The 13,111-nt window shown below is 46.9% G+C and overlaps 1 protein-coding gene across 3 annotated transcripts in view; it reads right to left on the bottom strand.

Annotated features, from left to right (window-relative positions):
- Positions 1-13,111, bottom strand: part of NCOA1 (nuclear receptor coactivator 1) — a 712,820-nt gene that overhangs the window by 621,261 nt on the left and 78,448 nt on the right. The window lies entirely within an intron of this gene.

The raw sequence follows: 13,111 nt of genomic DNA, 5'->3' as shown, positions 1-13,111 counted from the left end.
CTTCAACTTGCCTTAAAGAGAACCCGAGGTGGGTTTGAAGAATATCTGCACACAGAGGCTGGATCTGCCTATACAGCCCAGCCTCTGTTGCTATCCCAAACCCCCCTAAGGTCCCCCTGCACTCTGCAATCCCTCATAAATCACAGCCACGCTGCTGACAAACAGCTTGTCAGAGCTGGCTGTGTTTATCTCTATAGTGTCAGTCTGCTGCTCTCCCCGCCTCCTGCAGAACTCCAGTCCCCGCCTGCATCCCTTCCCTCCCTGCTGATTGGAGGGAAGGGACAGGGGCAGGGACTGCAGCTATGCAGGAGGCGGTGGAGCAACAGAGACTGACACTACAGATGTAAACACAACCTCACAGCACGGCTGGGATTTATGAGGGATTGCAGAGTGCAGGGGGACCTTAGTGGGGTTTGGGATAGCAACAGAGGCTGGGCTGTATAGGCAGATCCAGCCTCTGTATGCAGATAACATTCTTTAAACACACCTCGAGTTCTCTTTAACACCCTCTCAACCAATAAAGAGGGTGTATGTTATCCCAAGGGATACAACAGACTTTCTAGGGAGATAGGAAAAAACACAGAGAGCCCCTTATGGTGTAGTTTGCCAAGTGCTGAACACGTAGTCTTAAAGAGATAAAGAATACTCACAAGTGTGGGTTGCATGACTAGCAACCACAGTATGGAGGCAGGTGAGGAAATTCCGTCCTCACTGGGGTTCTTTGGTCATCAAATATGTGGATAGTGCTCCAGAAAAAAGCAATAGTTCAGAGATTGAACACTAGACTTAGGCCCCTTTTACACTTAATCAGTTGGTGTGCGTTAGTGCGCGTTGGTACGCATTATTTCCATAGCAGTGCATTGTGACAAAGATTTCAGTTAAAACGCGTTAAGTGTGAAAGGTGCCATAGGAAAACATGGGCATTACTTTGAAAATCAGTTTTCTTTCCGTTTTAACTGAGAGGAACTGATTAAATGTAAAAGGGCCCTAACCCCCCAAAGCAGCTGGGGGGCTGTAACATTTCAACTTTCAACCAATAAACAGGGAGGGTGGGGTAAAAGGACGGGGCACATATTAATTGGTATTCCGGGTGCCCTGAATAATCTTAATCCAATGCTCAAACTAATTAGCTGTAATCATGAGTGGAAAGGAGAGGAGAAGGTTAGGAGTGGGAGGAGTACAGAGAGGATAGAAGATGAATCCAAAAAAGTAACTTCAGCAATATCCCGAGCCAGAAAACACAAGCAACCATAACAAATGTATGAGAGAAAGGATTCTGTTTTTAGAGGGAAAGGGGGCTCAGACCAAGGGGGGGGGGGGGGATTTCTGTGTTTGCCATAGGGGCTGTATTACCCAGATACACCCCTGTCTACATAGCTTGAGAATGACCGCTCTCCACAGCAAAAACTGTGTGCTGCAGCCTCTCCAATCTTAAGTCGGCCCTTGTGTTAAGCTATGTACACAGATCCGGTAACAATTCCATGGTCGGCAATTCGTGAAACAATGTTGTACAGACACATCCTCAGCCTTGAGGCTAGCAATGTGTTGGTATGGACGGGCGCAAAGGGTCAACAATCGGCACACGACAGAGCGTCATCGATCAATCGGAGGGAGTTGAAAGTAGCATTATGATCGGTCATGCTTGGGCATCAGAGGTCTTTAAGGATCCGACAGAACAGATCTTTAAAGACGCTCAATGCCAACAGAGATTGTACATATACTGTACATATGTATAAATAGGTTTTTTCTCCCTCTCAGGTTATGAACCCAGAACCTCCCCCCCTCAGGATAGTCCCCATTGTTGGCACCTGAAAAGAAATATAAGCTACTCACCTGGCAGAAGACTCCTTTCGCAGCCTTCAGCATCGCTCCCAGATGGCGAGGGAGCCAATAGCCTGAAGGGCTCTGGAGGAAGACCCAGGTATGTATAAATAATTTTCGTCTCAGGTGTCTGTTGCATGCCACAAGCCAGTTCTCCTACAGGGAGGCACACAATCCAACCTTGCATTGGCGGGCCGGATGAAATGGCCAAGTGGGCCGTAGTTCGCCCACCCCTGGGGTAGCAAGTAATGAACTCACACACTTAGACGTGCAGAAGTCTGCCAGTATCCTGCACTGTACTAACTCGTTGGCAGGTAGCGATAGCATTGCCATTTTGCTTAGCATGACAGGTGCACTTTCACAGGCGACTTGGCTAGAAGACGCAAAGGAGGCGTTCTTCATGGGGTTTCCAGCTCCGGGGATTTAAGTGGCAATTTGTTTTTATTATGGTTTTTCTAAGAGGGAAGAAGAAATTGTTAGATGTTATGTCATAAAGCCAAATAGCTCTTCACCGCAAGCTTCTCCCGTTCCATCACTTAAGGCAATGCGGAATTAGCCTGTGTTATTGTTTACTTAACAAAGTCAACTTTCAACTACTGTGCGGTTCAAGGCTGCTGTAATCACAAACAGGTCCGTGTTATTGGAAGGCGTTTGTTTTTATTTGGAGAGGGAGAAAGAACTGGACTCTTTATACATAATCTGGCGTGGGTGCGATTTAAAGAGGACCTGTCAGTGTTCCCGATGCCAGTAGGCTAACACTACTGCTATTGGAAAACGTCAGGTTGTTAATAGCAACACCAATATTATTTTCAATATTGCTTTCCAAAAAAACAGAAGGTATTTGCCAGTATCCAGCTCCCTGCTTGTGGGCACTGGGGTGACTCTGCCATCTGGCAATGCACACGCCTTATCGTGGAAGCATACAAGAGCTTCTGTTTCATGAGAGGAGTGATTGTAGGTCAGAGACACATACTGTACACATGGGATGGATTTGTACTTTCTCCACCCCTAGGCTTCCTTCTGACTCCCCTTTCATGTACAACTGCACTCTCCCCATTCCACATGCAGCCCCTCTTCTCCCCAGTATGACTATCCCACCACCCCCCAGCAACACTGTGCCTAAAGCAGTAGCACAGCAGGGCAGTGTGTTGTGCCTAATTCAGGTACACCAGTGGCACAGATGATCATAGAGATTGGGATGCATGAAGGGGGATTATTGACGGCAGAGCCCAATGAGGTATGTCTTCATCGCTCTGCTTGTTACCTCTACGTGGGGGGAGGGACAATCTGGCGACCTATAATTAGATCGTACGTATTAGTACGCTGCCGGTGAGTTGGAAAACATCTGCTGAAAAGCTTTATGGAGATGAAGATTTCATTTTTCAGCACGACCTGGCACATGCTCACAGTGCCAAAACCACTGGTAAATGGTTTACTGACCATGGTATTACTGTGCTCAATTGGCCTGCCAACTCTCCTGACCTAAACCCCATAGAGAATATGTGGGAAATTGTGAAGAGAAAGTTGAGAGATGCAAGACCCAACACTCTGGATGAGCTTAAGGCCGCTATCGAAGCATCCTGGGCCTCCATAACACCTGAGCAGTGCCACAGGCTGATTGCCTCCATGCCACGCCGCATTGAAGCAGTCATTTCTGCAAAAGGATTCCCGACCAAGTATTGAGTGCATAACTGAACATAATTATTTGAAGGTTGACTTTTTTTGTTTTAAAAACACTTTTCTTTTATTGGTCGGATGAAATATGCTAATTTTTTGAGATAGGAAATTTGGGTTCTCATGAGCTGTATGCCAAAATCATCAATAAGAAAAACAATAAAAGGCTTGAACTACTTCAGTTGTGTGTAATGAATCTAAAATATATGAAAGTCTAATGTTTATCAGTACATTACAGAAAATAATGAACTTTATCCCAATATGCTAATTTTTGAGAAGATCCTGTATATATATATATTTTGACACTTTACCCCACACCATTCAATTTTCAGTAAAAAAAAATAATAATAATAATAATAATGATGATCAGAAAAATCCAGCAATCCCAATAGACTTTTATAGAATAAAAACGGAAATCCCGATTTCTTGCTAGAATTAAAAAAAAAAAAAAAAAAAAAAAAAAAAACAAAACAAAAAAAAAAAAATCAGATATTTCGGAAAATCCGATTGTTTTTATCAAATTGCTGTAAAATCGGATCATTTTATTGTATCATGTGTGGCCACCTTTAAACTTGGAAGACTTCCTACGTTTGGGGGGCTAATCTAGCTATATATAGTCAGGAAAGGTGGGGACTAATCTGGCTACTTATACCTCTATACCAGGGGTGGGATACCTATACTAGGGGGCTAATCCAGCTACCTATACTACTGGCTCTTTTTGATACCTACACTGGGGGATCTGTTCAAGCTACCCACACTGGTCGGCACATCTGGCTACCCATTCTGGGACACCCTCTGGCTACCCATACTGGAGGTACCCCTAGCTACCTATCGGGGGGGCACTACCTTAAATTTGGGAGGGAGGGGTAGTGACAATTTTGCTAAAGGGCTCGTTGTCTGTTCAATGTAGCACTTTATGGTATTCTTTTTAAAGGTGGCCACTAACTGTCCAATTACTAGCGAAAAATTGTTCAAGCGATCAGAAGTTCTGTTCAGATTGGTTGTAAATCTCCATTGATGGGCACAATCGATTACAAACTATTATAAAAATAGTCGGCCGATTGGATTTTCATCAACTCAACATTTGGATTTTCTTGTTGGTTGTGATAGATGGGAAACAAAGATTGGTTTGTTGATGTAGTAAACGATTTTTCTTCCGATCAGAATTTTCTGATCGCTCTAACGATTTTTCACAAGAAATTGGATCGTTAGTGGCCACCTTAACCTCCTTGGCGGTAATCCCGAGCTGAGCTCGGGGTATGCCGCCGGAGGTCGCCGCTCAGGCCCTGCTGGGCCGATTTCGGTTCTGAAAAAAGCAGCACACGCAGCTGGCACTTTGCCAGCCGCGTGTGCTGCCCGATCGCCGCCGCTCCGCGGCGATCCGCCGCGTGCAGCGGCGAAAGAGGGTCCCCCCAGCCGCCCGAGCCCAGCGCAGCCGGAACAAACAGTTCCGGCCGGCGCTAGGGGCTGGATCGTCCATGACGTCACTCCGCTCGTCGCCATGGCGACGAGGAAAGCGAAACAAGATAGGCCGCTCATTGCGGCCTATCTTGTTACTTTCGATTGCCGGAGGCGATCGAAAGTACGGATCAGGAGCGCCCTCTAGTGGGCTTTCATGCAGCCAACTTTCAGTTGGCTGCATGAAATATTTTTTTTTTTATTAAACAAAAACCACATTGCAGCCTCCCTGGCAAAATAAATAAACCGCCAGGGAGGTTAAGCCAATGGAACTCAATTGTACCACAGGCTGATCTGATACTGAAACTACAGACCAAACCTGCTTTGGGAAATATATCCCCAGCAGGATAAATGACATCAATAAAAATCCAACAGGGCCCTAAATCCTTCTCTGCAATAAGAAAACCAAAAATAAACAGTGACTTGCAAAAGTATTTGGCCCCCTTGAAGTTTTCCACATTACTGCCACAAACATGAATCAATTTTATTGGAATTCTACGTGAACGACCAATACAAAGTGGTGTACACGTGAGAAGTGGAACGAAAATCATACATGATTCAAAACATTTTTTTTACAAATAAATAACTGTAAAGTGGGGTGTGCATAATTATTCAGCCCCCTTTGGTCTGAGTGCAGTCAGTAGCCCATAGACATTGCCTGATGAGTGCTAATGACTAAATAGAGAGTACCTGTGTGTAATCTAATGTCAGTACAAATACAGCTGCTCTGTGAGGGCCTCAGAGGTTGTCTAAGAGAATATTGGGAGCAACAACACCATGAAGTCCAAAGAACACACCAGACAGGTGAGGGATAAAGTTATTGAGAAATTTAAAGCAGGCTTAGGCTACAAAAAGATTTCCAAAGCCTTGAACATCCCACAAAGCACTATTCAAGTGATCTTTCAGAAATGGAAGGAGTATGGCACAACTGTAAACCTACCAAGACAAGGCCGTCCACCTAAACTCACAGGCCGAACAAGGAGAGCGCTGATCAGAAATGCAGTCAAGAGGCCCATGGTGACTCTGGACAAGCTGCAGAGATCTACAGCTCAGGTGCGAGACTCTGTCCATAGGACAACTATTAGTCGTGCACTGCACAAAGTTTGCCTTTCTGGAAGAGTGGCAAGAAGAAAGTCATTGTTAACAGAAAAGCATAAGAAGTCCCGTTTGCAGTTTGCCACAAGCCATGTGGGGGACACAGCAAACATGTGGAAAAAGGTGTTCTGGTCAGATGAGATCAAAATGAAACTTTTTGGCCAAAATGCAAACGCTATGTGTGGTGGAAAACTAACACCGCACATCACTCTGAACACACCATCCCCACTGTCAAATATGGTGGTGGCAGCATCATGCTCGGAGGTGCATCTCTTCAGCAGGGACACGGAAGCTGGTCAGAGTTGATGGGAAGATAGATGGAGCCAAATACAGGACAATCTTGGAAGAAAACCTCTTGGAGCCTGCAACAGACTTGAGACTGGGGCGGAGGTTCACCTTCCAGCAGGACAACGACCCTAAACATAAAGCCAGGGCAACAATGAAATGGTTTAAAACAAAACATATCCATGTGTTAGAATGGCCCAGTCATAGTCCATATCTAAATCCAATCGAGAATCTGTGGCAAGATTTGAAAACTGCTGTTCACAAACGCTGTCCATCTAATCTGGTTGAGCTGGAGATGTTTTGCAAAGAAGAATGGGCAAGGATTTCAGTCTCTAGATGTGCAAAGCTGGTAGAGACATACCCTAAAAGACTGGCAGCTGTAATTGCAGCAAAAGGTGGTTCTACAAAGTATTGACTCAGGGGGCTGAATAATTATGCACACCCCACTTTGCAGTTATTTATTTGTAAAAAATGTTTGGCATCATGTATGATTTCCGTTCCACTTCTCATGTGTACACCACTTTGTATTGGTCGTTCACATGGAATTCCAATAAAATGGATTCATGTTTGTGGCAGTAATGTGACAAAATGTGGAAAACTTCAAGGAGACCGAATACTTTTGCAAACCACTGTAAATAGCTCTGGCTGGTGATCTATTTCTCCTTCCCTCGCTTCCTAACGTGCCCTGTGATAAGCTTAATGGGCATGAATTATAATTACAGCAATAATAATAATAATTATAAATAACAGTTATTAAAAATGTCATATACCTTTGTGGTACTTTATGACTTTAATGCCGTATGTAAATTGGCACTGAACAGGTGGTTGTTGTACTCTTGGCAGTGTAATTACCAAATAATCCTTCCGCGAAATAATTCCGTCACCTGCCGAGACTGGGGGGCCGCCAGTACAATTAGCGCCAGAAAACAGTTATTATGTAACACGACATGCCACCCTGGGCGCTGCATGCCAGCCAGGTCACTTCGCTGTGTCAATAATATATACGGCTTGGGCACAGGCTGGCAGCCAGGGATCGCGGTCACAGACTGGTGAGTAAATAAGGGTTACAGAGGATTATGTTTCAGCTCAGGAACATTAGACAACGGGATGGAGCCAAGATACTTATGATCAATGATTGCCAAGCAGAGCAGCGGGCACAGGCGTTCCCTTACAGGAGTTGGCGACTTTCATGCGATCACATGATCGGAATGACTCCAGAGCCTTCACAGATGGCAGCGTCATCACCGCAATCATTGACTGAAGCCCATATTACTTGCTCTCAAACAGCTCGTTTACATAACTAAGCTCTAAAGAGGAACTGTAACCGAGGATTGAACTTCATCCCAATCTGTAGCTGATACCCCCATTACCACGAGGAAGTGCTTACCTTTTCTGGAATAGATCATCAATGAGGTATGTATGGCTGATATTGTGGTGAAACACCTCTCACCGTGTGAGTTCATGACCATGGCCCTGACATCCCACTGTGGGAGCCTTGTTGCATCTTGGGAAATAATAACTGTTTCCTACTGCCAAGCAATCAGAATCTCCCTCTGAGCATTAGCATTATTATTATTTATTGGATTTATAAAAACGCCAAAATATTACGCAGCGCTGGACAATATATAAGATTACAGAAAATGATAACAGGGGTGACCGACAACACAATACAGGTAATAAGTAATAAGATGCCAGATCATACTCTGGAGTAGTAGGCCTAATAATACAAGATCACATTGTTCTGAGTAGAGGGCACAATCAAGTATGATACACGAGGAGAGAGGGCCCTGCCAAAGGCTTAAAGAGACACTAACATCAAAAATATCCCCTGGGGGGTACTCACCTCGGGTGGGGGAAGCCTCCGGATCCTAATGAGGCTTCCCACGCCGTCCTCTGCCCCACGGGGGTCTCGCTGCAGCCCTCCGAACAGCCGGCGACAGACCCGACTGTCAATTCAATATTTACCTTTGCTGGCTCCAGCGGGGGCGCTGTGGCTGCTTTCGGCTCCGAAGTAGACGGAAATACCTGATCTCAGTCGGGTCCGCTCTACTGCGCAGGCGCCGGAGACTTGCGCCTGCGCAGTAGAGCAGACCCGACGGCGATCGGGTATTTCCGCCTATTCGGAGCCGACAGCCGTCAGAGCGCCTGCGCAGGAGCCGGGAAGGTAAATATTTACGTCGCCGCTGTACGGAGGGCTACAGTGAGACCCCCGAGGGACGGAGGACGGCGTGGGAAGCCTCATTAGGGTCCTGAGGCTTCCCCCGCCCGAGGTAAGTACCCCCCAGGGGACGTTTTGACGTTACAGATTCTCTTTAAAATCTAGAGGGAGAGGTGCATATCTATCTGATCTATAAAAACAAAACAACCATTTAGCCTATCGCATTGTTAGGGGGTGTGGTTATAAATAATGGCAATTGATGCTTTTTTTTTCACGTTCACCAGCAGTAAAGATGATGATATGCTGGCTCATTGTGGACCAAACAATATGAACAAATTGCCTCTGTGTCCCCACACCACTGCTCTCTGCCCCCCCCCCCCCCAGCTGCGACATAGCCCCCTAAAATTAGTGACAATATTAGTGACAATATTTGTCGCTATCTCAGGGGGTAAATAGAGGAGAGGGGTTCCCTACACCTGCAGGCTTTCCAGAGCTGCCATTGGGCAGTTCTCTCTCCCTGGCCACGCCCCTGCCGCTCCCCCCGGCCTCCCTGCATGTTGCTGAGAGAGATCTCTCTCCTTCCAGCATCGTGACCCAGAGGACAAGAAAATGAAAGTGTGCCAGTGCGGCCCACAGGAGCGGCGGAGAGCGGCGGTTTTGCTGCCGGATGAGGTAGCATAATGTTTATTTTATTTTATGAGCCCACCTCTGGCTCTCTTTAATTTCTCTTCTAGTTTTTAACTTCTCACTTTGTAACGTATTGGTTTATTCACTAAAGTTGACTAAAGTTCCATTTTAAAGGTGGATGAAAACACATTTAAAAAAAAATAATAAAGTGGAATTTAAATCAAGCTAATAACTTGCATGTGAGCAGCTCACACGAAGCTGGTGGGTCCACAGAACACTTCTATAAATCAGATGTTATTGGTTCCAATTATCTACAGGTGTTGAGGTAATCCCCAGGACTGTGACAAGGCCAGCTTCATTCTGAGACACTAAAGGTGGCCATACACTGGTCGATTTGCCATCAGATTCGACCAACAGATAGATCCCTCTCTGATCGAATCTGATCAGAGAGGGATCGTATGGCTACCTCTACTGCAAACAGATTGTGAACCGATTTCAGCCTGAAACCGTTCACAATCTGTTGTGGTGGTGCTGCTGCTGCCGCCGCCGCTCCCCCCTGCATACATTACCTGCTCCGCCAGCGCGACTGCCCCCGGTCACCGCTGCTCTGTCTGCGCTCTGGTCTCCAGGTCCGGCATGTCTCACTTCTTCTAGCTCGGCAGGAAGTTTAAACAGTAGAGCGCCCTCTACTGTTTAAACTTCCTGCCGGGCTAGAAGAAGTGAGGCATGCCGGACCTGGAGACCAGAGCGCAGACAGAGCAGCGGTGACCGGGGGACTGGAGTCGCGCCGGTGGAGCAGGTACAGTATGCGGGCTCTATTGCGTCGGTCGTCGGGCACTCGAACGTCGCTAGCGACGCGCTCCCTACCCGCGGGCGATCAACGGTAATTTTCCGCACAGAGTGATCGACGGGATCGGACGAAATGGATCGAAATTCGGCGTGTAGCGCGAACGATTGTCAGCAGATTCGATCCCAGTGAAAAAATTTAGCAAACCGACGACGAGCGACCGACTGTTTTCACCAGTCTAGTGGATCAACTCAGATGAGTTTCAGGCAAATATTGTGCAGATGGCCTCGTGTACAATATAATTTAACCACTCTGCGACCGCTTTACCCAGAATTGCTGCCGCAGAGTGGCTCTCCTGGGACCACCTAAGGCCCGGTTCACATTAGCGGTCGCCGTCCGGAATCGCCGTGCCGGAGCCGGACCGCATGCAGAACGGACGGAACGGACGCACGGCATAGCAATGAAAGCCTATGCGTCCGTTCACATGCGTCCGTTTCGTCCGGACCGGATCCAGACTCCAGCATAAGACCCAACATGCGCTATTTTTTGGTCCGGCTCCTCCGGCAGCCGTATCCGGAGCGGAGCCGGGCTGCACCATCCGGCCAATACAAACCAATGAGAACCGGAGAGCGCACAACACACTGGCTAAAAATCCGGATGTTCTACCCCACTTCCTATGCGTATTGTAGCGGCGATTTTGGATGGGGACACATGGGCAAGCATTTTGGAGTGGAGCAGCAGTGACTTTAAACGTGCTGGAGATGTTGGCAGTATGTCGGAGGTGGAGGTGAGTGCTTAACAGCGGAGGGCCTGATTCCACAGGTCCACCTTCTGCTGACCTCCCAGACCCCAACATTTTTATTCCTTTTCTACTATCTTTTGCCAAACGGATCCGGATCGCATCCTGATGAACACCTGATGCAACCTGACCGGATCCGGATCAGAACCGTACGGTTCCGATCCGGATCCGGTCCGGATCCGGTCAGGTCATCCGGTCCGTTTGGCAGAGAACCGCAAGTGTGAACCGGGCCTAACACAGTATTGTGTTGTATTGCGATGCGTGAGATTTGCTCGCTCTGCGCCCGTTCCCTGCAGGGGGAGAGAGGCGGCCTCAGTGATCAGCCTTCTATATTTACATGTACAGCGCTGCGATCTACTGCAGCACTGTACGGGGGACAGCTCTGTCACTGAGCTGTCCCCAGGAGAGTCAGGGCCCGTTTCCACTAGCGCGAATCCGCATGCAGACAACGCATGCGGATTCGCATAGGCAATACAAGTGGATGGGACTGTTTCCACTTGTCAGTTTTCATTTGTGTTTTTATGTGCAGGATTTTTCTGCACAGTAGACCCTGCAGAATTCGCCTGCGTCTGGAATGCAGGCGAATCGCAGACAATGTATTTAATAGGGAAATCGCATGCGTTTTTTCCCGCGATTTCGCGTGCAATTTCGCATTGAAAGTAATGTAAATTGACACCAGCAGTGACATGGTTAAAATCGCATATACCCTGCCTATGCGAAATCGCGGCAAATACCGCATGCGGAATCGCATCCGATTTCATCAGCGGTGATATGCGGCGATTCCGCACCGCAATAGTGGAAACGGGCCCTCAGAAAAACCGGATCACTCTCATAGGCTGAGGCCTATGAGAGGGGATCTCTATGATTGGATCTCGGGGATGGGTGTGGCATAAATTTAAATAAAAGTCAATTTTATTTCGAGAAAAAAAAAAGACAAATTTAAAAAAAAAAACTGTTGCAGCAGCAATCAGATGCAATCAACAAAAAGCTCTGTTGGTGGCAAGAAAAGGGGACAAGATTTATTTGTGTGCTCAGTTGTCCGGCCCTGCAGCGAGATATTAAAGCTGCAGAAGCCTGAATTGTAAAAAATTGCCTGGTCACTAGGGGGGTGTAAGCCTGTGGTCTTCAACTGGTTAATAAACCTTGTTCAATATGCGAGCATGTCGTGCACAATTTCACTTCCATTTGCATGTGCAGTATTGCCATGAATTGGTCATTTGCAATATCGATGTGCGGACGTCGTCTTTATAAAGCCTTGTTGTTTGTCTCTGTTGTTGGTAAAGGCATTTTGGCGACATTGGTTGTTTGCTTGTGGCAACGTTTAAGCGTATGTAGGAATCTTAACAGTGGCTGACAAAGCCTTAATAAGTGCATTCATCGTGGGCCACATATCTGGATGGGCAAAAAAACAAAATGTAAAAAAATAAACCTACTTCTGTTTGACTGGCGTATACAGTAACAAACATGGATCTCAGGGTGGTCCCCACCTGCTGATAAGAGAGCCTTCAGCTTAACTGACAACTTCATGGAGGTTTCATAAGGAAGAGAGTCTTTAGTCCAATGGACAACCTCAGGGAGGCTTGTTCCTCAGTTTGTGCCCCACTGTGGAAGTGCTTATTGTTTGTGTAAGGTCTGTTTGTATCCATTGCCAGCAGATAGATTGCAAAATAAGACTGGGAATTTCAGCTCTGGGGCTCACTCTCTATGTCAAGGGTCCCCAAACCTTTTTGGTCAAGGGCCAGGTCAACATACTGCAGACTGCTGGGGTGCCGGAACATACATAAAATGATGTTGAAAAATATTACATTGAATCTAGGTATTGATTCCCCCCAATCTTGCCTGGAGGAGACCTCTCTAGCAGCAGCCATTCAGTCACGCGGCGCCCGAAGAACGTCTTTGTGCACCAGACAGTGAAGCATGCCCAGGTGACAACCTGCCGTCCAGTTGGACAACAGTGCCACCTGATGCAGAATTGGATTGGAAGCCAGCCAATGACTGCTCACTGGCTTCTGCAGTATGTGGATGGGTGGGGCCAGCACTGCTGTTCTATATGCCAGCCGCGCATATTTAATGGTGCAGTGGGCAGCATCTATCAGTTATACATTTTGTGTTTGGGGGCCAGTGAAAAAGCCTTGGGAGCCGTATTTGGCCTGCGGGCCGTAATTTGAGGACCACTGCTCTATGTAGATGTGGAACCCCCACTTTTTTGTGTCATGTGCTACAGAAGATGCTGGCCCGATATAAATAAAAAAATAATAATAATAATTGAATAGTTTCCTATGTGAAATGGGTGGACAACCTTGTTTTTAGAACAACTGCCAGATGTTCACTGTCGAGCCTGTCCCCCTCACGTCCCACCAATCCAACAGGAAGTTGTAGTAAACATTCAAAGGAGGAGGACAAAGTC

This window comes from Hyperolius riggenbachi, chromosome 4 (assembly GCF_040937935.1).
Source record: "Hyperolius riggenbachi isolate aHypRig1 chromosome 4, aHypRig1.pri, whole genome shotgun sequence".
Classification (NCBI taxonomy): Eukaryota; Metazoa; Chordata; class Amphibia; order Anura; family Hyperoliidae; genus Hyperolius; species Hyperolius riggenbachi.
This window is presented reverse-complemented; position numbering and strand designations above follow the sequence as displayed.